The following is a 22,647-nucleotide window of genomic DNA, read 5'->3' on the forward strand; positions in this document are numbered from 1 at the left end:
GGACTGATCCTCCTGGAGTCACACAGCAAAGGGGAGGCAAGGCTGAGACTTTCACCCTCAAACAGGCGTTCGGTGCCTTGATTCGGTGCTGCCCTTTGAGCATGCGAAGAGCTCAGGGGATCCTCAGAGGTCCTGCTGGCCTGGCCTGGGCTCCAAACATTTATATACAGGAAGAGGTTCCCCAGAATCACCTTGCCTCCTCCAGTTTGCAGCTAAGGCCCAAATCTCTCTCCAATTCTGCATTTCTTTCCCGTCTTTCTTTGTCTTTCGAGCTCGGTCTCTACTTTGGTCTCCCACCCACCAGTCTTTCTCTCTCCCCCTCGACCCGCCTTCGAATGCACAGGCTGAGGTTAGAATCTCTCCCACTTTCTTCGAAACATCCAGGTAGTTGCTCACATCTCGCAGCTTGGAGCGGGGTTGACCCCCATCTGCCGCCAACCGCCAGGATCGGAGCCACAGACGCAGACTCGCAGACTCGATTCGATTCCGTGCCCTCGCGTCTCTGCCGCCCGCCCCTCATCCCCAGCCCCTCCCCAAGCCGCATCCACCCGGTCCTAGGAGAGATCCCAGCGGATGACTCGATGAACGCCTCACTTCCACACAGGAGCCCCGAACCGCGTTTTTTCTTTCTTCCTTTGCTTGCTTGACCGACTTTGGCTTCGCTCAAGGCCCCGAGGTGCCTGCGCCGCGCTTGGCTTTGCTTCCTGCTTCTAGAGGCAAGCCGAGGACTGCGGTTTCCGCTCGCCACGTTCCTGCCAGGCGCTCACGCAGGGGCTTGGCGAGCTTGGCGCGCGCGTTTGGCGCACACTGCTTTGGGCCTCAGTTTCCCCGCCCCTTTCGGATCATACAAGCGCGAGACGAAACGGCTGGGACGTGGGGCATGGCCAGCGGAGTGGGTGGTGGCGGGCACCGCAGTTGCTGTGTGTGGAGTGAAGTTAAGCCTGGAATCACGGCCGCCGCGCCTTCGCTGTTTCTCCTCTCCGCGGACTATTACCCACCTCCAAGACCCCAGTCTCCCTCAAGTACCACCAGCAGTCTCTCGTGGAGCTCGGTTGGCGGTGCAGGGATGCTGGCTACCTCAGGGCGAGGGCGAGGCAGCAGGTGCGGGCAGGGCTGGTTCCCTGCAGTTGCCGGCTCCACAGTCATTGCTGGTGGCCTTGGGTACATAGGTGGCCTCGGACAAGCCTCGTTCCATCAAAGTGTTGGCACACACCTACTGAGCTTTAAAAGGGGGGCCTGTTAGAGCCTTGGAACTTTGGAAGAGTCCCCTAACTCTTCTGAGCCTCAGTTGCCTCCTCTGAAAAATGGGGACGATAGGTCTTGCCCGGAGGACCAAGGCAAGGAGTAAATGAGACCTCTTGTGTACATCACTCAGTCTAACCCCTGGCACATAGTAAGTGCTCATTAAGCATTAGCTGTTTGGGCACCCTAATCTCTCTGTCTCTATATATCATATAGCTATTTTGATAAAATAGAGGCACTTAGTATCTACTTAGTATATATGGATTTACTAAATGTATAGACTCAGTGCATACTTAGGATATAACGTGGCTGTGTGCTCAGTCATTCAGTCCTGTCCGGCTCTTCGCCACTCCATGCAGTGTAGCCTGTCAGGCTCCTCTGTCCTTGGGATTTTTCCAGCAAGGGTACTGGAGTGGATTGCCATGCCCTCCTCCTCAGAATCTTAACAACCCAGGGATTGAACCCCTGTCTCCTGCGTTGCAGGCAGATTCTTTACTGCTGAGCCACCAGGGAAGCCCAGTATATCACATATACACTAAAAATATATACTATGTGTGTTTAGAGTATCTTTAAGACATGGTCTTTTTTTCTTAGACCACTACCTAGCATATATTAGGCCCTTTCTCTATTAACATTGCTTTTACCCAGTTCTTCAAAAAAAAATTTTTTTTTTTGGCTACACGACATGGCATGCATAACCTTAGTTCCTCCATCAGGGGTCCAATCCGTGCATCCTGCTTTGGGAGTGTGAAGTCTTAACCACTGGACTGCCACGGAAGTCCCTCTTACTTAGTTCTGTTTACATCTCAGCCTGAAGCCCCATTCCTTGTCTTCTCCCAAGTTGATCCTGTAGTGATCAAGCCTCCCACTCTAGGCTTCGTACCACTGCAGGCTACTTTCTGGACTCCCAGGATCTCAGAACTGCAAGTGGCTGCAGAAAGTGTGCTCCCTTCTTGTCCTTGCAGGGGAGTTCAGGCCCCAGAGGGGCTTGGAGACCAGGTTCCAATGCCTTTTCAGCCCTGACCATCTCCATCTCCTGACAGGAGAAAAAAGTGTCTCTATCTATCTCTTGGGATCTATTGAGGGAAAAGCACTTGTGGAAAATAAAAGAATATGGTTGGGTGCCTGGAGCATCCTTAGGCAGAGCCTCCAGGGCTGAGAGCTCTGTAAATGAGGAGACGCCTACGTGTGACCTGGGATGGAAGGGATGCCGGGCCCCTGGGAGGGTCCCTGGATGCCTCCTGGCTCTTAGTACAGCTGTGTGTGGCTGACGACTCTCCTCTCAGGCCCAGACTGCAGCTGCCGGGTTGCCGGTCAGCAGCAGGAGACCACAGTCCCCTTCCTCGGTCCTCTAGGACATACTGAGACTGCTTCTTTTCAGCCTGAGAGTGAATGGCGTGGTGGGGAAGAGAGAGATGAGAAAGGAGAGATGGCAAGATGGAAAAGGAGGATGACTGGGAGTGTGGGGAGAAGTGAGTGAGAACAACAGAGAGAAGGGACACTTGGGGAGCAGGGAGGAAGGAGAAAACAGAGGGAGACAGACACCCACCCGGAGATGGACAGAAACCCTCTTGGAGAGACTGGGAGAGGCAGAGAGAGAGAGAAACTCAGGAGACAGAGCAGCAACTAAGAGGCTCAGAGAGGGGACAAAAGAAGGAAGGAGCTTGGAAAGGAATGTCCCAAAGGAGACAGAAACGAGCTGGTAGGGAAATGACAGCCCAGGGAGGCCTCCGGTAGCCCAGCCACACCCCCTGGCCCGCCCTCCCGACATATTACTTAACTTGCCAGGAGATTATCTAGTACCGTATAAATACCTCCATTAAATCATGATTGAACTCCAACCGAACAATTCCCAAAGTAGCCTCCAGCCCTAGGGGAATATGGTTTTCAAAACCCCTCGAAGCATCAGATACCAGCAATTTAGGAGATAAATTATCATTCACTAGGGGTTTCCAGGGGCCCCCTTACAAGGCCTTTGGGGTGGGGGTGGGGGAGTGTGTGGCTAAGAGCCTCCCAGTCAGTGCAGGAAAAGACGCTGCATTTCTCTCTTGGTCATTGGATTTGCCTGGAAGCCTCTCTCCTCCCCCAGTGCACAGCCACCCAAACCCACAAGGAAGGTTGGTCCCGTAGGGTCCAAAGTTGGCCAAGAAGACGAAACATTCTGCCGGAGTCCTCCAGATTCCCAGAGTGCACTGGGTGAGATGGAGAAGAGCTGTGCACGCAGTTTCTTAGCTGCTCCCCCCAGAGAGGGATGGATGGAGTGGTGATGGAGAATGTCCCCAGCGACACCTGGGAAGGCAGGCTTTCGTTCAACCAGGGGGCAGGGGTGGGGCACGGGGTGGAGCGGTGAGAGACAAGCAGAAGGGTTAGATACTGGAGAAAAGCCTGGTTTAAGGCAAAGTCTCCCTACTTCCCTGTCTCATCACTCCAACTAGTTGATCAAATAAAGTGGGGCTCATCTTCCTTCTCACCCCGCGTGTCTTCCTCGCTGGTCTCCCAGTGTGCTGAGAAAGGTATTTTCAAAGGTAGCAAATAAAAAGGTTTCCTTTTTATTCCTCTTCCTCCCAGTGCTTCCACCTCCTCTCCTTGCAAGGCTTGTTTGTTTTGCTTTAACAAACAGCTTATAGAGTTTGCTTTAAAGGAGCACTTAAAACAAAAAATTGTACCCCTAGGGCAGGCCAAGTGTTAACTGCTTGTGTGTGTGTGACTGTGTGTGTGTGTGTGTTTAGGGCTCCTGAGTGGGCTTGTAGTTATAAAGGGGACCTGTTTCAGGTGCAGAAAGCTGGGAGTGGGGAGTGGCAAGGAATGCCTGGACAGATTTACACCTGTCCTTACAGCTGCCACCGACAACACTTACAGCCTCCAGAAATGACCCTTGGTGCCGACTTGTCTGGAAGCCATCAGGGTTAGTTTTGAGGCAGGAGTCTTCAAGTGGACCAGAGGGCAAAGCTCTACCCAACCCCTCCCAGCCCCTCTTCCCTGTTGCTGTCCTCAAGTGCTGCCCCCTCCCCTCTTGCCCACCAGCCCCCTGACGCCCCCCTTTCTCTGTTTCCTCTGTCAGACACATATCATCATTTGACTTTCTGATCCCTTGGTGCTACCGTCTAATGAGGGCGGGGCAGGGTGCAGAGCTTGCAGACAGCTCTTCGCAGCCAGCCCCCTGCTTCCCCCCCAAGGAGCTGGGTCTGGCCCCAGGAATCTGTGCAGGGGGTGGGGTGGGGATTCCTGACTCTACCCTCCAGCCAGTTTCTGCCCCCTGCCACCAGCCCCACCCCAGCCCACCGGCCAGACAGTTTGAGCGATGGACTGATAATATCCAGACGCCTCTGGAATCCTGCTTGCAGTCCTCCCAGCGCTGCTCGGCCTGGTCTGCAGAAGTGGGGGCAGTGGGCAGCAGGCATTCTGCCGTGACACTTGTTGCCACCTCTCAGAGGCCGATGAAAGGCCCACTCAGCCGGGCCCTTCAGGACGGGGGACCCTGGAGCCAGGGCACTCAGAAGACATGTTTGACACCCATGCTGGGAACTTTGAGTCCAGTCCCTGACTTTCTCCGGCTGGCCCTGGCCCTGAAGAGGTCTAGGAGGCCGAGAGGGGGCAGATCACAGGCCATCGGGGTGGGGGTGGGGGCGGCGCTGGGCGGAGGGGTGGGGAAGTCCAGCACTTCGCCTGAGAAGTAGCAGGCACTAGGCAAGTACCCAGCCTTGACTCCCTCACTGGGAAAATTGGGAGGGGTGGAGGAGGGAGATGTGAGAGTATCTTCATATTTATGTGTCTTGGTCTCACTTTCACAATGATTTCCTTAACATATATTTCAGGCATCTTCTCACTTTTTATTTTTGGCTATGCTATGTAGCTGGTGAAATCTCAGTTCTCCAACCAGGGATTGATCCCAAACCCTCTGCCGTGAAAGCTTAGAGTCTGAAACCACCTGACCGCCAGGGAAATCTCCGTCTGCTGACTTTTTCAAAACACCTAACTTGTTGAAATTGAAACCTTTATCTGGGTACCATAAATCAAACTTGTGTCTCACTTCCCAGAAGTAGAATGAAAGTGGCGAGTGGTGGAAAGAAAGCAATATGACAAGGCTCCGAGCAGGGCTAATTGTTAGAAGGGTGATCGAGACAGGTAGGTGGGTGCTCATTTGAGGCTGGACTTAGTCTGAAGGTCCGAAAAAGAACTGAAGTGGGGCAGGGGGAGGGACTTCCCTGCTGATCCAATGGCTAAAAATTCTCACTTCGACTGCAGAGGGCATGGGTTCGATCCCTGGTGGGGGAACTAGGATCTTGCATGCCACAAGGCACAGCTGAAAAAATAAAACAAAGGAATTGAAAGGGGACCGGTTCTTTTTCTGGGAGATTTAGTCCCATTTAATGCCACTTTCAGCACCCTCCCTTGTACCCTTTTGACATCTTGGAGATTACTGTCTTGTGTGCTCTCCTGGTGCTTTTAATGGCACCGAAAGCCAAAGCAGTCTTCTGCTCTGGTTTCTAGAGCCTGCCGTTCCACGAGCCTCAGAATCATGGCTCAAGCCCGCCCTTCGTTTTCTCCATCACCACTAACGGCTTTACCATCTTTCTGGGCCATGGACTCCTCGGGCAATCTTGTGAAGCCTGTGGATTCCGCCTCAGAATTCTTTTTTCTTTTTACAAGAGACGGGATAACAATTTTGAAGAAAAGAAATCTTAAAAATTTAAAAGTATTGGGACTTTCCTGGCGGTCCAGTGGCTAAGACTCCACACTTCCAGTGCAGGGGTTCTGGGTTTGATCCCTGGTCAGGGAATTCGATTCCGCATGCCAAAACCAAGAGTTTGCATGCCGCAACTGAAGGTCCTGCATGCTGCAATTAAAGAAACTGCGTAAGATCCCATGTGCTGCAACTAAGACTCCAAAAAAAAAAAAAAAGCATAGTAATATATGTGTACCAGATTCATTAAATCAGACAATCTAGCCATGCTTCTGATACTGCATATTTGAAATCAGGATGAACAAAAGAACATTTGGGGGTCTCAGTCACGCCTGTAATACAGTTATGAAAGTACCTGTGATGCTATTGGCCACCATGTCACAGCCGGTGTGAGTCCTCCTGGGGGTGGTCACCTGGATTCACAGTGGAAGAAAATACTAATCTCAGTGAGTCATCCAAGTTCACAGATCCCGGGATTCTCTCTGCTGACACCCCTGGAAGAGTTCATTGGAGGACACCAGGGTAAGAACCCCTGAAGTCCAGAGGGAATAAATTGGGCTCTTGGTCTCTGTGAGGAACACAAGAAGGTTCTCATGGGAAACAGGCCAGCTTTGAGAGCTGATGCAATTGCCAGATACCATGAGCTCAGGCAGAAAGGAAAGGCATTATCAACAACATTTCAAGGAATATTTCTCAATAGGCCCAGAGGGGAGAGAGAGGTCTGGCTTGGGACGGTTTGTCTCAGAGAGGGGAATTTTCTCCCCAAAGAGGCCACCATCAGTGTCCCCATCGTAACACACCCACGCTCCGCCTCTGGGGTGATGTTCTGGGCAACTCTGTAACCTCCAAAACATCTGCTTTCCTACCTGCTTAACGGATCGCTGCCTTTCCCCCTCCACCAACACTGTGATACCCGCACAGCTACTTTGCCCCAAAGGATTTGTGGACAGGTCTGACCTTAACATCAGGTAACCCCTTCATAAATGTTAAGACACAGGACTGGTACATTTTCTGCCTTTAGACAAAGCACTTAGTCAAACCTCTGTGATCAGGGAAGAGACGTTGCAAATGGCCCCAGGTCCGTACTTGTTACCGTCCTTGGCGAAATACAGTTTAAAGAACTCGGAGTTCCTGGGACAGGCACTTGGAGGCCTGTTTAGGGGATAACCACAAACCGGAATGTTGGAAACTGTCAAAACACCCTCACGTAAAATTGAGTGCAGCTTAACGCTGAACAAGGTAACCTCGGCAGATCCTGGGATCCCAGCAAAAGGAGAATAAAAGCATTTATGGACCAGCTACTCTGCGCAAGACCTATGCTCTATTCTTGGTTTGTGTTACCTGAAGTTCTATTACCAGGTCTAATATTCATTCATTCAACTCATTCCTTCAGTTAGCAAATATTTACCAAGGGTCCACTATGTATGTGTCTCAGGCTAAGGATATAGCAGCAGCCAAGCACATAAAATTGTCCCCGAGGACCTTGTAACAGGAGAGTGAATAATGAGAAACAAAAACAGGGAAAATAAATGTTTGGTAGTGAGGAATCAAATGAAAAACAAACAAAAAATCAGAAAAAGGAGTTATGAGTGGGGGATGGGGGTTTCATTTTAATTTTAGTTATTTATTTTTAAAAAAAATTAGCCATGACATGCAGCATGTGGAAAATGGGATCTTAATTCCCCAAACAGGGACTGAACACATGGCCCAGCACCGGAAGTGCAGAGTTTTAACCACTGCCAAGGAAAGTCCTTATTATATTTTACTTCTTTTTTAAAATTTTATTTTATTATTAATTGGAGGATAATTACAATATTGTGATGGTTTCTTCCATACATCAACATGAATCAACCACATTTTACTTTTTATTTACTTTTCGTTTTTTGGCTGCACTACGAGGCATGCAGGATCTTAGTTCCCCGAACAGGGATCAAATCTGTGCCTCCCTGAAGCGGAAGCTCGAGTCCTAATCACTGGACCACCAGGAAAAGTCCCGAGGGCTTCATTTTTAAAGGAAGTATGAGAGAGAAGACAGGTGTGGGAGACTCAACTTTGCCTGAACACCTGGTGTATCCTGGATTCTGAGCTGGGCACCCTCTATCCATCATCTCTATCATTCTAGATCTTTCTTATTTTCATCCCTGTTTTATTGTTGGGGAAGGTGAGGCTAAGTGACTCACGAAGGCCTGCTTATTGCAGAGTCAGAATTTGAACCCAGGACTCAATTGCTCTCTCTTCCATCTCAGACTGCTTCAGACACATTCCCAGGAAGACAGAGGGAAGGAAGAAACAGGAAGGTCATGGAGGAGCGGCAGAAGACCAGTGAGTAAACTTGACCCTGTGAATCCTTGGCTCTGTCTTCTAAGACTGGGGAAACTGAGGCCCAGACAAGAAAAGTAATTGTCCAAGGTCACAGAGGAAAAAAAAAAAACCAACGGCTACACGACTTAGCTCATCAGCACCTGTTTTTCTCTTGGAATCATATAGCAAGTCACTTTGGTGGTCTGGGCCTCAGTTTACTTATCTGTGAAATGGAGCCAAATAGATCAATCACCCACAGTTGTTCAACAAGAAAGACAAGATCCCTCAAGAGTGATAATTTATTCTAATACTTGGCACAGAATTGATAAACAATAAATATTAGATTTCTTCACTGTTTCTCAACCAACCTGATCCTTGGCACCATTTGGTCCAGAGTAGGCGGTCAAATATCTACTTGTTTTTGTGGTCTGAGTTAGTGATCTCTAAACTTATGTCCAAATTTAAAATTTTTATTGGAGGATAATTGCTTTACAGTATTGTGCTGGTTTTTGTCATATAGCAATATGAATCAGTCACTGCTGCTGCTAAGTCACTTCAGTCGTGTCCGACTCTGTGTGACCCCATAGACAGCAGCCCACCAGGCTCCGCCGTCCCTGGGATTCTCCAGGCAAGAACACTGGAGTGGGTTGCCATTGCCTTCTCCAATGCATGAAAGTGAAAAGTGAAAGGGAAGTCACTCAGTCATGCCCGACTCTTAGCAACCCCATGGACTGCAGCCCACCACAGGGATACACATATCCCCCACCTCGGGAACCTCCCTCCCATCTCCCACCCCATCTCACCTCGCTAGCTTGTCACAGAGCACCGGGTTTGAGCTTCCTGCGTCATATAGCAAATTCCCACTGGCTGCCTATTTTATATACGGTAACGTGTATGTTTCCACGCTACTCTCTCAGCTTGTCCCGCCTTCTCCTTCCCTCGCTGTGTCCAGAAGTCTGTCCCCTATGTCTGTGTTTCCTTTGCTGCCCTGCAGATAGGTTCATCAGAACCATCTTTCTAGATCCCATACACATGCATCCAAACACTTTTAATGAAAATTTTCCAACATAAAGGATAGAGAGACTGCAGCAGGAACTCCCAAATACCCACCGCCAGTTCAATAATGATCAACTCATGGCCCGTCTTGTTTTACTGATATACCCTCCCTGGATTGTTTTAATGCGAATGCAGACACTCTATCATTTCATTCCTAAATACTTCAGTATGCAGCTCCAAAAGACAAGAATAAAAAAAATTTTAAAAACAGCCACAAGGCTGTTATCACACACGGACCCCATAAGCAATCACTGGGTTATTTTGTGAAAGAACCTGGTAGTACTCAGTGTTCCCCAACCGTCTCCATTCTCCTTATTTTATTGCAGTTGGATTGTTGCCGTTGGGTTCCAGTTGGGTCTACACTGATTTTGATTTTATATCTCTTACATCCACTTCCCATTTTTCCCCTGAAAAAAATTGTAAATGGAAATAATGGAATCATTCTGGCTCCTACCATTTGTCCACGCATAGTATCATTTGTTACATTTCTCTGTCCTCTGTATTTCCTATAGACTAGTGGGTGGAAAAAGATGTTTGGTGAGCTTCAGAGTTGAATCTTTTGGCAAATCTGCTTCATGGATGACAGTCTGTACTTCTGCTTTTACTATTTATTTATTTTTGGCCATGATGTGTGGCTTGCAGGATCTCCCTGACCAGGGATTGAACTGTGCCCTCTTCCGTGGACGGGCAGAGCCCTAACTGCTGGACCGCCAGGGGGCTGCTGGTGGTGTGTACTTCTACTAAAAGACTCACAAAATTGCCTGTCTTTCTTCTTGGTTTGTGAGCAGCCGCTGAAGACCATTTTCGGCATGGATCCATAATTTCTTTAAGGGTTTGCACAACAGTGATATTTCATTTCTTTCATTTCGTCTTCATTATGTGAAATACTCCCAAATTTCTCAAGAGTCCATCAGATCACTAAACGCTAAGGTTTGAGCAGACATCGTCCACTATCTACATTTTCACGCTTTTCAATGATAAACCTCTTCGACGGAATTTGATGTATGATATATCACTGAACTGCACTCAGCTGGAAATTAAAAGAGATAACCTTTGAAAACAAATGTGCCTAGAATTTCTTCCTGCTGTCGGTGGTCAGTCCATTCCTAATCCGGGGGCTGTGGGCAACTTTGTCGGGAATTTCTTTTCTTTCCCTTTTAAAAATTTTATTGGAATACGGTTGATTTACAATGCTGTGTTCGTTTCAGGTGTAAGGAATTCATTTCTGCATTCAGTCCGGAAATTCAGTTTGCCTCTTGCAAACAAAATGAAAAAGGAGCCTATGAAGCTCTCTGAAAATGTTGATCAATCCGTGGGACCTTCTCTCCTGCCCCCGCCACCCATCGCCCCCTACTTTTTACCAGTCTGGGAGAAGGGAAGGTCGGTTTGGGAGAATCCTGAGCAGAGAGGGTTTACAAACTGGAAGCTGCTTTAGGGAAAAGTACATTGTTTCTGCTTTCATTTTTCATGTCAAAGTCCTCACGCCATCAGAGCACATGGGAGACTTTAAACAAACCACATTGCCCCCAGGTCTGCTTCTTGAAGGAGGGGATTTACTCTTTACCCCTCCCCCTGACGAGTGTTAACAGCAGAATTAAGGCTGGGGAATCTGGCAGGGGTTCGCTTGCAGCAGGGAAGGTGTGTCTGGGATTTTTTGCAAGGCATTAATCACTTGTTTATAGAGGGGGAAGAAAAAAAAAATGGAAGGAAGACAGTGGGGGCTGTTCCCTATTCTGGGTTCCCTTCCAGGCAAACCTTCTCACCGCCACAAGTGAAAGTCGATCAGCTATGTCCGACTCTTTGAGATCCCATGGACTATACATACAGTCCATGGAATTCTCCAGGCCAGAATACTGCATTGGGTAGCCTTTCCCTTCTCCAGGGAACCTTCCCAACCCAGGGATTGAACCCAGGTCTCCCACATAGCAGGCAGATTATTTATCAGCTGAGCCACCAGGGAAGTCCAAGAATACAGGAGTGGGTAGCCTATCCCTTCTCCAGGGGATCTTCCCAACCCAGGAATCAAACCGGGGTCTCCTGCATTGCAGGCGAATTCTCTAGCAGCTGAGCTATGAAGGAAGCCCTTGAACCCACCCTCCGTTCTCCAGCAACCAGCTCAGCTGGTCTTGGTCCTGGGGTCCAGGTTGGTCCCCTGCAGAGGTGAGCCTGGAGGTGTATCAGTGGTGAGGGCCAGGCTGCCCCACGTGTGCAGAGCTGCAGGCCTGAACTACCTTTAAGTATTTAGAGTCTCACCCCCACCTCCCCACACACGAATACCCCTTTTCAAATGTACGTCAAATCACCATATTTCCCAAGTTGACACTCCATACCCATGTTCTGAAAACAAAAACAAGAACACTGTTATTTTCACATAAATATTTACCTAAAGACACTGGTTTCCTATGCAGAATTGAACTTGGAAACCAGAACTGGAGGTGAATCTACTTTCAACTGTAAACTATTTGGAACAGTGTCATCTATGGATGTATTAGTTACAAAGGGGCACATGGTTTTTTGTTTGTTTGTTTGTTTTTTCCTGATAAAAAATTTAAAATATGTTTATGGGATAAATATGAAATCTAGAGAAAAACTTAGTAGCAAACTCTAATAATAATCACTTTCCTTTGTCCCCCCCATACATAATCTTGGAAGAAATAAAAGTATTGTTTTCTTTTGAGTGGGTTTGCGTGCTCAGTTGTGTCCGGCTCTTTGTGACCCCATGGACTACAGCCTGCCAGGCTCCTCTGTCCATGGGATTCTCCAGGCAAGAATACTGGAGTGGGTTGCCATTTCTTTTTCCAGGGGATCTTCCCAAACCAGGGATCAAACCCACGAATCCTGCGTCTCCTGCATTGGCAGGCAGATTCTTTATCGTTGAGCCACCTGAGAAGCCTTTCGTGTATATGTACAGCGTATCAAATCTAGGAGGTACAAAACGGGAGAGTGAAAAGTAATATTCTTTCCCATAATTCTCTTCATAACTCTGTTTCCTCTCTTCATAAGTCACCATGGTAACAACGTGTATCCAAGTGATTAATACACATGTGTATCTATATATACTAGTGTATGCATAATTTTCACTGATGTATCACTATTGTCTATTTTTTAAAATATATTATTCATGCCAGAATATCTTTTTTTCAGGGTCGCTTTTTAAATACATTAGTGTAGTGGAATGTTTTCTTTTAATAATTTGTATTTCATTCAACACAGAAGGAATCATCCTTATCAAAAAAGAGAGAGTGAATTAGACGAAAATGGGTAATCCGCAGGGAAATGGTAGCATGTGCAGCTAGAGGTAAATCACAAATATCCACTATGTAAACAGTAAACCTGTTGGGCCAGTTGTTACCCAGACACAAGCCATTTTTCGTTTGCTTTTATCAATAATAAATGCAGTCCCCCATCAGCTGGACCTCAAGACTTCTGCCTACACTGCAAGAGATCTTGCTAAATGGACAGAAACTGCCAGGCTGAGCAAGTGTACTGAAAACATTTACATATTGAAACCCGCAGCAATTTGGCTACGTGTTTAAGAGTGCTGGTCCCTGAAGGTTCCAGTTGAATCCTTGTGCTCTTCACTGACCAGGAGCGGCTTTATTGTGCCTGTGATGCTGGACAGGTCTTAAAACGAGTCACAACAGTCCCTCCGTGGTCAACAGTCTACTGTTCCGCTGTCTCAAATCCATTTGCGATGGCTGTAAAACGCCGCCCGCTGATGCAAGCTGTAAATCTTGCCCTCTCATTCAAAAAGGCTGACAAGAGAGAAACAGCTTGAGTTTTCACCCCAGCCTGGCAAAGTCGAGATCCTGCTGTGCCTGCTTGATTCCCCGTGTTCGGCAGTGCATGATCTTTCCTCGCCCCCTCCGTATCCCTCCCCCATGGTGGCCTAGTGAGGACTTAAGCCATTGAGTCTGAAGTGTGGTCCTGTAGTGACGGAAGAAAGTCAAGATTGTATTCCCTGCCACTCGGGCTGACGGCTGTTCAAATCACATGGCCCCCTCTCTTTCTGTGTCTTTGTGAAAAATGGAGAAATTTTGCTGGCAAACAGGTTTTTCTGGCTGATTACCCTTAAGATGGATGTTTCCCTTGACTGAGGGAAGCCAGGGACTTTCAGGAATGTTTGTAGGTGTTTAGATGAACCCACATTTTAGAACAGTCACTGCCCCACCTGGTCAAACAGTCCTAGCAAAACAGCATTGGCTGGACTTACTGATGGGAATATCATCACCAGGTCAGACAGGAACTGGCTGAAAAGCAAGCCGTGGGTTTTGAGTGCAAACCGGCTTCCGATTCATCCATTCCCGATATTGTGAACAAGTCAGCCAGACAACCTCCCCAACCCTCAGCATCTATCAAAGGGGGCTGAAGCTTCCTGCCCTGTTTACTGGGGCCTGTGGATAAAATGTTCAACAAACTTAAGATACAGAATGTTTGGAAACTGGTATTGTTATGACAGCAATCACAATAAGAGACACACCTCTTGGGAGTGAGATGAATTGACACTTGTTAAGACAAGCGGAAAGCTTCCTGCCCTCCATGCTGTAAAAGTGTGACGCTCGGGGAGCTTGTGAGATGGAGCCATAGAATTGCTGTACCAGTTATGGAACTTCCCTGGTGGTCCAGGGGTGAAACTCCATGCTCCCAATGAAGGAGGCCCAGGTTCAATCCCTGGTCAAGGAACTAGATCTCACATGTCCCCGCTAAGAGTTTGCATGCTAAAAGATCCCATGTGCTACAACTAAGACCTGATGCAGCCAAAAAAAGAATTGTTGTACTAGTCAATGTACAGATAAGCTGTTCTTCAGATGTGTGGAATGATAAATCCTAGGTTACCACCTTCTCCAAGAAGAACTGGGTATGTAAATGTGGTGGTATAAACACACCCACACATTCACACACACACAGGATCGAAAGCTATAGGGCATATGGGATTTTTAGCATTTCATCCCTTTGTCCAATCTGCTTCCTTATAGCAGCCAGAGGATGACTTCAGGATCCAAAATATCTCATTATTCACCATCAAGCTATATGTATTTCCAATAGCTTTCCATTATTCTTATGAGAAAGACCAAATATTTTCAGTAGACCCTCAAGGTCTTCTCTGGCTCAGTTTATCTCAAGTTCTCAGTGATTTTTTTTTCCTGCTGTTGCCTTGTGGAAGATTGAATTATTGAACCAGAAACCTCCACACTCCTATATACATGCTCTTTGCTTGTGTCTTGGTGGTTTCCTTCAAGAATAAAGTTTCTTCCTAGACCCTGAGCTTTCGGGATGCTCATGTGACCTGCCCTGTCCAATTAAAAAAAAAAAAAAGTGGGCAGAATTGACAGTGGGCAATGTTTCCACTTGTCCTCTTGTGTGTCAGTTACCACTGACTGAAGAACTTTCAGCTTCTGCTCCTTCAGGCTGACTCCACTCAGACTGAACAAACATGGATGGATCTACCTGGACCCCAACCTGGGTTTGGGAGCTAAGCCCTGTCGGACGGGCAGCTTGAAGCTGAGAAGCCTAGCTGAGCCTAGTTAAGATCAGCCAACCTGAAAACCATGAAAAGCCAAGGCTTGTTGGTGATGCCAGTGAGATTTTTGTGGTTGCTTGTTTTACAGCAGTAGCTGACTGATACAAGATACACAGCAGTCCTCCTAGCCAGACTTCCTTGGCTACAGGCCCCTGGTGTTCCCTTCCTTATCACTTGAGTAACTCCTGCTCATCCTTCAGATCTTAACTCAAAGCTAGCTTCTCTCAAGAAGCCTTTTCTGACCCTGGTATAAAACCTCTATTATATATCCTTCACGGCACTTATCAGAGTTGTACCTTTATGGGAACACTCAACTGTTATCTGACTTCTTCCCTAAAGTTCTACAAGCACACAGGAAACTTTTTTTTTTTAATTCACACTGTATCCCCAGTTCCTAGCACAGAGCCTTTCCAGGCATGTAGTAGGTACTCAGTACATTCAAATCAATGGATAAAGGAGTTGAACACAATTTCTCCAGGTTAAAAATATTATAAGTTTAAGACAAACAGCTTAAACAGTCTAAAAGACCAGCACAGAAGGAAAGAATGGAGACATGAAACAAAGAAAAATTTATACATAGCACATTAGCAAAAGTGACTGAAAATAAGATTGGATTGGTTGCATTTATTCATTCATTCATTCAGGTACTGGGTTTCCCTGACAGCTCCGTTGGTAAAGAATCCACCTGCAATGCAGGAGACCCTGGTTCAATTCCTGGGCCGGAAAGATACCCTGGAGAAGGGGTAGGCTACCCACTTCAGTATTCTTGGGCTTCCCTTGTGGCTTAGCTGGTAAAGAATCTGCCTGTAATGCAGGAGATCTGGGTTTGACCCCTGGGTTGGGAAGATCCTCTGAAGAAGGGAAAGGCTACCCACTCCAGTATTCTGGCCTGGAGAATTCCATGGACTGTATAGTCCACGGGGTCACAAAGAGTTGGACACGACTGGGCGACTTTCATTTTCACTTTCATTCAGGTGCATGCTAGCCCCTGAGAGTCTGCCACACAATGTCAGGGAATATTCTAGAGTGAGTGATCCTTAGGCTGAGTCCCAAAGATTCTAGTGTCAGAACATGAAAAGCTGTGGAGATCTGAAGGAGAAAATGATGAACTCTGAGGCCATAGTGGAATGCTTTGCTTGAAGGAGACTTTTGAACTGGACCATGTAGGTGAGTCAAAGTCCCCACATCAGATTGGAGGGGAAGGGAGATATTAAAGACAGAGGGAACAGCAGACAGAAAGATGGATTGGGGCATGAAGAATTTTAGAGGATAGCAAATTGTTTAATCATCCACTTCCACCATCAAGGAAGTTGGTCCTGTCACCTACCCATTTTACAGATCAGGAAACTAAGGCACAGAGAGGTTGAGTAACTTATCCAAGGTCACAAGAGGAGGAAGTGACAGTTTAGTGCAACAATCCCACAACAGCCTGCGGATCGCTGGGCTTAGCAGTTAGGACAGTGTCCTCCTGAGTCAAAGCAAACCACAGAAGGTTTTACACAACGGAGCATGGTAGCCAGCAGAGGCACCAGTGGGAACTCAGTTAGGGACAGAAGCTCAGGGAATGCACTGGTTAAACCAAAACAAGCAAAAAAAAGGGGGGGGGGCTCAGGACAGGAAGTGATGACTCAACCTGGTCTGAGGTCAATTTCACCAGTGTCAGAGCTCTGCTGGAAAGTTCTAAGAAGTGGAACAGGAGAGGTTGGCAGGTTGTGGGATAAAATGAGAGAAACAGTGAGATGCTTGGGAAAAGATAAGGGGGATCTTAGTAAATATTTGGATGCTGGGGTGGAGAGAGGGGTATGGAGTGTTGGGGAGCCCAGTGATATTTTTATGCCCAGAGCTCAGAGCAGAAGTTATTGGGAAAATCCATAACCTGGGTTTATGGAGTATGGGTGGGGAGAAGTCAGATGGAAAAGATGGAAGTATCAAAAGGAAGGGCTAATGGAACCACACGGGAGACATTAAAAAGTAATAAATCTGGCAGCCTGGATGGTATTTACCCAGAAATTCTGCAGAGGATGGTTAACTCTTAGAACCCTGCTCACCTGGGGTTGGAGCTGGAAGAGACCCACGAGGGCTTCCAATAAGGGGTCTGGATTAACCCAGAGAAGAATCAGATCTGAGAAGAGGTGTGTGTTTAGGCTGAGTGCCACCCAAGGAATTCTTAGAGCCAGAAGGGAGCTCCAACTTGTGGGATACTGGGCTGGCAAAGGGGCTCCATCACCTCACCCTCTGGGGAACACTCTGCTGAAGAGTTAATCAGCCCGTGGGAAGGGAGAACCACAGGATATAATTTATTTACCTACTCCCCGCCGAAATCCTTCCCAGAAGACCGTGGAGGCTAATTCTCTGTAATTATATCTCCTGCGAGGTTCTGTAGGCTCTGAGAGACATGTTAACTCATTAGAGTTCATAGCACACCTGGGACAAAGGTGTGGGGAGAGGCAAGGAGTGACTTCACCAGCCAGAAGGGGGAAACTGAGGCTCCCCATGGGAGGAGCAAAATTAGAACTGTGATTCCTTGAGTCCCAAGGGAGGAGAGAAAGAGATCAGACACTGGGGGGTGAGTTCTATTTCTTTTTTTCTCTGTGTGATCTGGGGGAAGTCACTCAACCTTTCTGGGCCGTGGTTTCCTGATCTGTAAAAGCAGAGAGCTGGGTGCCATGAACTGTATGGTTCCTGACTTAAATGCCCCTTTGCTTGGAAGTTTAACCTCCCTGAGTTATGAATAAATAGCAAGTTTGTTGTGTAATAATGAGGGTGGATGTAGGCTAGACTGTAGGCTGAACTGCCGTGTTGCCCATTGCTCACCATTTGAACTATAGTAATGAATTCCTCAAGGCCTTCAGAGGTTCATAAATCTGAGATGAGACTTTTCCGTGAACTGAAGTGACCAGTGAAGGACAGCAAAGTTGGGATGCCAGCCTGGGTGGAGGACCAGAAGAGGAACCGGTGGGTTTCAAAGTTGCTTGCAAAAATTCCTCCCACAGTCCTTTGCACTGGGTAGGAACTGTTTGCCCTCCCCTCGGATCTGGGCTGATCCCGTGACCTGGTTTGACCAATAGCATGTGGCAAACATGATGCCTGCACACATCTGAGGGTGGGCCTTCTAAGAGTTTTGTTCTCACCCCGTTGTGGCCCAGCTGCCACGGAAAGAAGTTCCCGCGAGACTTTCGAGAGCACTTGTGAAGGTGACAGCTTCTAGCTGTTGCTGCCAAGCTCCAGATATATGGAGGAGGCTGTCTTGGGGGACCTCACCCCCTCAGACTCTTCATCCCCAGCCCACCCACCGAAAATAATATGCCATGGTCCTTTGAAGCTATTACATTTCTGGTGGTTTGTTTCAAAGCTATGAGTAACTGATCAGAATGGTTAATAGAGGTTTGGGTAATAGAGGTTTTTCTGGTTTCTAAAAAACCTGATTCTTCTGGCTGTTTGATCTAAACGCTGATGCCTCCTGCTCTTGATTCAGTTGCTGCAGACAACTGTAAGCTGTGTCCTTTCACCTCTGAGTTTCAACTTGCCTGAAAGCATAGAACAGCAAGCAACCCTGTAAGGTGTTCTTCAACCGTGATGCAATCCTAGTGTGTTGATATGATTTTTTTTTTTTCTTGCTTCCTTACTGATTGGGTAAAGGAGAGCAATTTAGGTAAAGGAAGAGGGAAATTGGAGAAAGAGGATGAGAAAGAGACCAAGAATTTTCCACGTACCTACCTTGGTACTGTGTATGATGTGATTTGCTTTCCATCTGCTATCCTGTCCACCCAACAATCCTATGAGGTGGACGTCATTCCCATTGTGGTGCTGGTTTAGTCGGTAAATTGTTTCTGACCCCATGGGCATGTAGCCTTCCAGGCTCCTCTGTCCATAGATTTCCCAGGCAAGAATGGAGTGGGTAGCCATTTCCTTCTCTGGGGGATCCTCAGGGATTGAACCCGTGTCTCACACATTGCAGGTGGATTCTTTGCTGCTGAGCCAGTGGGGAAGCCCCTATTCCCATTGTACAGATGAACAAATTGAGGTTCTGGGAAGTTAAGTGGCATGTCTGAGGCTTCCTAGCCAGGCTGTGACAGGCAGGATTTGATCTAAGGTCCTTCTGTAATAGATACAATGACCATATTTAGTCCGTTCTCTCCCTGGGTTGGGAAGATCCCCTGGAGAAGGAACCAGCAACCCACTCCAGTATCCTTGCCTGGAAAATTCCATGGACTGAGGAGCCTGGCAGGCTAAAGTGCATGGGGTTGCAAAGAGTCAGACACGCCTGAGCGACTTAACTTTCTAACTTTTCTTTCTACGCTGGCCTGAGCTTGTCTGAAGAGAGCAGGAGGGAGGCGGTGCCTGAAGCCACGGAAGATCTTTTGACTTCTCCTTTAGCTTCACCTGAAACTGGCTTTGGAGAGACAACCGGAAACCAAGATCTCTTCCGTTGAGTTCCACCCCGATTTCAGATCAGGCAAGGTCTTCATTGGAAACGGCTCATCCCAGACAATTCAACCAGGAGGCGTTCAATACACGGCCTATTTACGGGAGGCGGGGGGATGGTGAGCAAGGTTAAAGAAACACAAAAGGATGCTGAGGTTCTCAGGGGCTGGCCACAGTGGGAGCTGTCACCACCCTTAGGGCTGCAGGGGCCAGGGGGAGGTAGACGGAGCCAATGAGGGCTAGAACCATGGAGCTAGGCTTTCCAGCAGGAGCTCTGGTCACAGCGGGTCACTTTCAAGAAAGGGTAGATACCCAGACAGGACCTCTTAACCCACCCTCCCTCCTATCTCTACCAGCGCTGCCCAGAAGGCAGAGGGCAAGGAGCTGGAGCTGTATCTGCAGGGGACCTCCCTGGGTATCGGGCAGAGCAGAGAAAATGGAACGTGGATCTGTGCGTGTAGATGGGGCAGGGGCACAGCATAAGCAGCACAGACCTGATCCCACCCTGGTCCTCTTTCACCCTCCAAATGGGAACACATTCAGTGACCTTGAGGCTGTTTTCTTCAAAGAAAGGGGACTCTTGGGTGCCTTTCAGGAGGTGTGCTGGGAATTTCCTGGAACAGTTGCATGCTCACCAAGCCCTGCACAAAACACTCTCTCCACCTGTCAGCACCCAGATAGGTTCAAGTGTGTCTCTGTTGCACTTGGAGAGGAATTTGGAGTGTGTGTGTCTTCCAGCCACTCTCCAGTCCCCCTTTAAGGGGAGTCTTATTTTAAAGGTAGTGTTTATTGGCTTAATCTGTTGACTGTGTTGTTTCCCAGCTGTGTGACTTCAAGGATGTCAATGATGTCTCTGGGTCTCAGCCTTCTCATCTGTAAAATGGGTTAGAAGGAGCATTGAATAAGAATCTCCGTGGATAACACTTTGAACAATGCCGAGTGCCTGTTAAGCACATGGAAGTTGGTAGTTCTTTTTCTTTTTTATCTTCTCCTCCTTTTCCTTCTTCTTCATCACAAAGGACAGTGTGTATCAGGGAAAACAACAGAGAAGCCCTATCATGGATATTCTTTCACCAAGTTAGAAAAGCACAAAATAAAAAATAACAGAATTCACAAATCATCAGATCTTTCCCAGCATGCTGTGCACTGTGATGAGCTCTGGATATATTCAGTTTCTATCTTTCACAAAGCTTTGGGAGGTAGATATTTCCATGCTTCTGGGCCAACCGAGAAACAGAGGCTTAGAGATTGAACTTGCCCAAGGCCACCCACCTAGGAAATGGCAGGACTGAGATGGAAGCCCAGGTCTGGCTGAGCTGCGGTAAACCCTTTACTGACCACCTACTATGCGCTGGGGGAAGACAGGTGAAGCCACGGGAAGCTGGGACCCTGCTCTTTGGATTTGAACGTGCCTGTGACAAGACAGTTGCCAACACCATGCCACCTTCCATATGTTCCACGTGACTAAAGATGCTTCCTGGGTGTCCTCTTCCTATTTGAGATGGGCCAATACTCCACGTATTGAGTGCTGGAGGGACCAGGGGGTGAGCAGGACCACCTGAGACAGGAAGTGGGGCTTGAATGATCCGCATGGAGTGCAGACTTACGAATCACTCCTCGGAACTGTGGCCATCTTTTTGGAATAGTGTATTTTTAAAAATTGTATTCATGGAATGGAAGTTGAAAATGAGATTAAAAAGGGGAGCTCCCTGGTGGTCTAGTGGTTAAGACTCTGGGTTTTCACTGCAGTGCCCTGGGTTTGCTCCCTGGTCTGGGAACTGAGATCCCCCCGAGCCACAGGATGCAACCAAAAAAAAAAAGTGTGTTGTGTTATGATAGCTAGTGCGCTTGGGCTATCATAACAAAATACCACAACCTGGGTGGCTTAATCAAGAGACTTATTCTCTCATAGTCCTAGAAGCTGGAAGTTCAAGATCAAGGTGTGCCTGGCTCAGTTTCCTGAGGCTTTTCTCCTTGGCTTCCAGGTGTCTGCCTTCTCACCTTCTAAGCCCAGGTCCTTCTAAGCCCAGGTGCCCTGGTGACCTTAACTCTTTTCTAAGAACACCATCCATATGGATTAGCATCTGCCCTGAAGACCTCATTTAATTTAATCACGTCTTGAAACACCTTGTCTCCAAGTACAGTCATATTCTGAGGTCCTAGGAGTTAGGGTTTCAACACAGGAAATTGGTGGTGGGGGAACACCTGACTGAGCCTGTAACAACGTCTTTGTTGTTGTTCTTCTTCAGTCGCTCTGTCGTGTCTGACTCTTCACCCCGTGGACTGCAGCACGCCAGGTTTCCCTGTCCTCCACTATCTCACAGAGTTTGCTCAAGTTCATGTCCATTGAGTCAGTGATGCCATCCAACCATCTCATCCTCTGCCACCCCCTTCTCCTTCTGCCTTCAATCTTTCCCAGCATCAGGGTCCAAACAATCAGCTCTTCACATCAGGTGGCCCAAGTATTGGAGCTTCAGCTTCAGCACCAGTCATTCCAATGAGTATTCAGGGTGGATATCCTTTAGGATCGACTGATTTGATCTCCTTGCACTTCAAGGGGCTTTCAAGAGTCTTCTCCAGCACCACAATTTGAAAGCAACAAATTATTATTATTTTCTTTTTTTGAAATTCTTTTAAAAATGAATAAATTTTATTGAAGTATAGTTGATTTACAGTATTGGGTTAGTTTCAGGTGTACAGCAAAGTGATCCGGTTATATATACATATATATCTATTTTTTTTTTCAGATTCTTTCCCCTTGTAGGTTATTACAAAATTTTGAGGACAGTTCCCTGTGTTATATAGTAGGTCCTAGAATTATTATTATTTTTTTATAGCTAATAAAAGGCTGAACCTTTTATGGTTCAGATTGCTGATAATCAACGCTTTGTGATCTGGAACAATGAAGACTTCATTCGAAGCCTGGCCGGCATTCCCAGTGGGGAACAAACGTACGCGCATGTCCTCCTGGCTGTGGCAACAATGTAGTGTCACTCTGTGAACACAAGAAGCGAGCATGCAAGCAATGCCATGCGGAAGGAGAAAGCCAGCTAGGCGCTCTCTCGGGTCGAGAACTGGGTCTCTCTTGATTGTCTCACATGCAGTTTTTCTGGGCTTGCAAACCTGCTTTCTTGTCCTACACTTGTGTACAGCACATACCCAATCTGTCTTTCCTGCCACATGGCAGTTCGCTTTTGGAGCAGAGATAAACTGGGAGTTTGGGATTAACATATACACGTTGGTGTATGTAAAATCGGTAAGCAACAGTGGCCTCCTGTATAGCACAGGGAACTATCCTCAATATCCTTTTTTTAAGAAACTATTTTTCATTGAAGAATGATTACTTCACAATGTTGTGTTGGTTTCTGCCATACATCGACATATATCAGCCATAAGTACACGAATGTCCCCTCCCTCT

At 47.5% G+C, this 22,647-nt stretch overlaps 1 long non-coding RNA gene across 1 annotated transcript in view; it reads left to right on the forward strand.

Moving 5' to 3' along the window:
- Positions 1-22,647, forward strand: part of LOC106503025 — an 84,346-nt gene that overhangs the window by 17,858 nt on the left and 43,841 nt on the right. Inside the window, exon 3 of the long non-coding RNA XR_001296707.2 lies at positions 8,173-8,248. This is a non-coding gene — a long non-coding RNA (uncharacterized LOC106503025). The remainder of the gene's footprint in view (positions 1-8,172; positions 8,249-22,647) is intronic.

Source organism: Capra hircus, chromosome 17 (assembly GCF_001704415.2).
Source record: "Capra hircus breed San Clemente chromosome 17, ASM170441v1, whole genome shotgun sequence".
In the NCBI taxonomy this organism is placed as follows: Eukaryota; Metazoa; Chordata; class Mammalia; order Artiodactyla; family Bovidae; genus Capra; species Capra hircus.